Source organism: Physeter macrocephalus, chromosome 16 (assembly GCF_002837175.3).
Source record: "Physeter macrocephalus isolate SW-GA chromosome 16, ASM283717v5, whole genome shotgun sequence".
In the NCBI taxonomy this organism is placed as follows: Eukaryota; Metazoa; Chordata; class Mammalia; order Artiodactyla; family Physeteridae; genus Physeter; species Physeter macrocephalus.
In genome coordinates, this window is record NC_041229.1 from 13,347,558 (window position 1) to 13,351,873 (window position 4,316).

Below are 4,316 nucleotides of genomic sequence, written 5' to 3' on the forward strand. Positions count from 1 at the left end.
ATACTCCAATAAAGATGTTAAAAAAAAATAAAATAAAATAAAGTGGCCTCAGTATAAAAAAAAAAAAAGAATCCGCCTGCCAATGCAGGGGACATGGATTCGAGCCCTAGTCCGGGAAGATCCCACATGCTGCGGAGCAACTAAGCCCGTGCGCCACAACTACTGAGCCTGCATGCCACAACTACTGAAGCCCACGCACCTACAGCCTGTGCTCCACAACGAGAGAAGCCACTGCAATGAGAAGCCCATGCACTGCAACTAAGAGTAGCCCCTGCTCACCACAACTAGAGAAAGCCCACACGCCGCAACGAAGACCCAAAGCAGCCAAAAGTAAATAAATAAATAAAGTTTTAAAAATAAAAAATAATGTCTTTTAATTATTTTATTAGTTAAACATTCATGAATAAACCTTCTTAAATAAATGTTGAAAGTGTTATCTCCATTGGTGCTTTGAGCTCTCGCCCTCTGCCCTGCATTCTAAGAGAAACTTCTCTTTTTTGTCATACTCTCCAACCAAACATGCAGTTCTTCGGGGAGTGACCTCACTCAGAGTTGACCTCAACTAGAGATTAGGAGAGGCAGCAGAGGGTCAAGCAGTGGTTCCAAGATTTTTCAATTTCATAGACTACTCATATTTCCAAAGAAGTTTGGGGAGCAACAGAAAGTTACCACTTTTGTTTTTGTGCCTAGAAGGGACATTAAAAACACACCATCTACCACCATCAGTTCAAAAAAGTGGAAAGGTATAACCTTAGAATGAAAAAATAGATCATTGCAAGGAAGGGCCGGTGTGTGGCCTCAATTAGCCCAAAATTAGGGCTCAACAGTTGTCTTAACATGTGATCCAACTGGGACGGTCTCAAGTGGCCTAACCACAAATTCTGCTTCCCAATTATCAGTTTCTGCTGATAAGTTCTTCTGGTCAATTACCCCTCCTTTTCACAGGGCCCAGGCATAATCCCTGCTTACCCCTGAGAATCAGGCTTCCGTTCCCTGCCAGCCCACAGAATTATTCAAACAAGCCAATCATATCCTTCTGCGGGAAATGAGCATTCCACCCTTTGGATACTACAAAGCCTGCCTCTCACAGCTCCTGCTTTTTCACTGTTCCTGAGTGCAGCTCCTGAGTGGCAGTGCCTGGCATGTGGTGTCTTCCTCCGGGCTGTAAGTACAGGTGACTAATAAACTGCTGTCAGTCACATCCGTCCAGTGTCAGGTGTCATGTGTTCAACCATCTCCAAAACCCTAGGGTGGGAATCTGGGAATCCTCTCTTATCAACAGAGTGAATAGGAGGTGATCAGAACAAAGCAGCAACCTGACAGCTATGTTCAGAGTACCCCACATTGTCCTTGTTTTTCTCATTTCACCATGCACCAGTGAAGTCAGTCTAGCAGAAGTCTGAAGATCCACCCTGGGAGCAGTGGAGAGCGCTATACATGGAGTCAGGAGACCTAAGGTCTAGCTAGTCTTGCCTGTTTTCCAAAATATTTGTCGGACCTTTGACAAATCATTATCCTTTGTGGGCCTCATTTTCCAGCTATAAAATGATGAGATGGCTTCTGCCACCTCTGTGATTAAAAAGACAATCTGATGAAATAGGGAAATAAAAAGAGTGAATGGCTGGTGGTCTCTTGGTCATCCTAAAGGAATGTGCATTTTTATTACTTTTTGGTTTGTTTTTTATATTTATTTATTTATTTGGTTGCGCCGGGTCGTAGTTGTGGCAGGTGGGCTCCTTAGTTGTGGCATGCGAACTCTTAGTTGCAGCATGCACGTGGGATCTAGTTCCCTGACCAGGGATCAGACCCAGGACCCCTGCACTGGGAGCGCAGAGTCTTACCACTGCGCCACCAGGGAAGTCCCAGAATGTGCATTTTTAGAGGAGTATTTACTCCATGTGTCTCTAGATGGGGCAACTGGAGATAAAGGGAGAGGAAAGATCTAAGGGACCAACAGGGCAGCCACAGTCTGCCAGTAAATCTTGCCTTGGGTGGATTCCTGTAAACCCTTCCTGCTTTCAGCACTCCTATCTTGTGCCATTAGCAAATGGGAGTTTTAAATCTCCTCCCCATCACCACCCTGTGTTCCATCCCAGCCCCTAAATGTCTCATTTGAGCCATTAACTCCATCCAGCCGGAGACCTTGCTTTAGCAGACACACAATTGCCACACCCTCTAGAGTCCACACTCCCCACCCCTTCCTGAAGTGAAGTGCTTGGGGACCCAGAAAATAGGCCAGGTCCTCATAAACTTATCATAATAGCACAGCTAGGCCTTCCAACCAGCAACACTCAGAGACTGGGCCATAGAGTGGAAAACAGAGCATGCAGGGTCTTGTCCAGACAGAGCCCAGATATCTCCGGTAGTTAAGGGGCCTCTGAGTATCCTCATGTCTTGCCAAAAAAAGTAACCATCTCCAGTCCCGTGTGTGTGTGTGTGTGTGTGTGTGTGTGTGTGTGTGTGTGTGTGTGCCAGTGGGGGGGTGGCGGTTAGGCTGAAGCTAAAGCAACTAAAGCAACTGTGCTCTGATAGGAAAGATCCCTGGACTGAGAACCAGAAAGCTGTTAAGCAGGAAAGAAGACACTGCGTGGAGTGCCAAGGAGGAGGCTAGCTCATACGGAATGCAGCAGGAAGATGAAAGGGAAAGATGAGGTGGTGGTGGAGGTCTGCTGCCAGGGGCCAGGAACTCCAGGGCCTTAAAAATTACCCTCCAGACAATGAGAAGCCAGGTCACCTGATCTTTGAAGAGGGATGGTCCCAGGCCTGGGAGCTTGTGAAAAGTGCAGTCTCAGGCAGCTCTACTACTAGACTAGGGAGATCCCAGGGGGGCAGGGGCAGCTGCATTTCTCATAAAGTGCCCCAGGAGCTTCTGTTTTTTACCAGAGCCAAGGACCCCTGGACTGGACCATCTGCGAGTCTTGTTCCAGTTAGAAAATTCCATCACTCTAAGCATTGGGAGGCCACCTAACCTCCAAGGGAGGGAGAGGGAAGTGAATCTCCCACTTGCAAGCCCAGGGATGGCTTCCAACAGTGCCATTACACTAATGGAAACTGCAGTGAAGGAGCCAGGACCAGTATCTATGAAAAAATAGGAGAATGGGCAGGCAGGGGGGCAGGGCCAGCCCACAGGATGTCCCCACCAGAATTCACAAAGAGGCCACAAGGATGCAAATCAATCAAATAAACCTTTGTTCAAAAAAAATTCACCTCACCCGTGGGTGGCAGAGACAAGTCATCAGCACTGGCTGTTAAAAAAAAAATAAAATCCAAGGGCCTCTGATGACTTCAAATTAATGGGGCAAGGACAGGTGCCCCAGGGGATTAAAAGCGTGGTATTCCTTTCTAGTTGGTCCTGTCTCCTCCCCTTTCCCACAGTTCCACAATTTCCCCTCCCACTGGTCTAGGATGCAGCCGTGGAATGGCTCAGCACTGAGGACCTGGGGCTCCACACCCCAAGTCGACCGGCCAGCTCTCTCACTTACTAACCATGAAGTGGGATGGAGAGTGGGCTGAGATGAACCCAGCAGATTGTGGCCATGGATGTAATGTGCCCAGCAGAACGCTTGATAGAGGGCGGCACCCTTTCCCTTGTCTGAAGACCAAGCAGACAGTACTCAAGGACTTGGGTGGGAGTGGGGGCAGGAGGAGTACATGAAATTGAGAAGAACCTTCTAGCTGTCTGCACCAGGAAGTGCCAGCCCAGGAGCTGAGGGAGACTTAGTGCCCAAGAGCAGACAGCCTCTGAAGGGCTGGGTGTTCTAGGTTTGGTGAGGGGGTGGAGCAGGGCTGGGGACCAGGAAAGACCAGGTGCTGCCTTGCTTCTGAAGGGCTGCTCCAATGTGGAAAAACATCCTACCATCTTCCTCTGGAGAAAACCCGGAATATTCCAACACCAAAAACCTCTCACTGGCGGCTCCTGTGGAGATGGGATCCAGCTGAAAAGGAAACGAGGAGGCATGGGCGCTGCCTAAGGGGGCCCAGTTGCTGGCCTCCATCATCCATCCCTTACCCCTTGGCTTTCCCACAGGCTTGTGAAGCCTAGGTCAGAAGAAAGGATTAAAGCCTTAAAATGGGAGCGATCTTGGCGGGGCTCTGGGAGGCGGCTAGCGGCCCCTAAGCGGCCCCACCCTGATCTCCAGGGTCCTGAATCCCTCCATCCCTGGTCAGGTCCGCCAGCCACAGTACGAGGGCCCCCTTTTGCTGCGGACGTCCACTCTCCCACACCAATATCGGTCCGCCTCCTCCTCCCTCTCTGCCACCCTTTTTCCGCTACCCACTCAGCCTCTGATTGGCCGAGCCCCCGGGCCCTCCCCGCT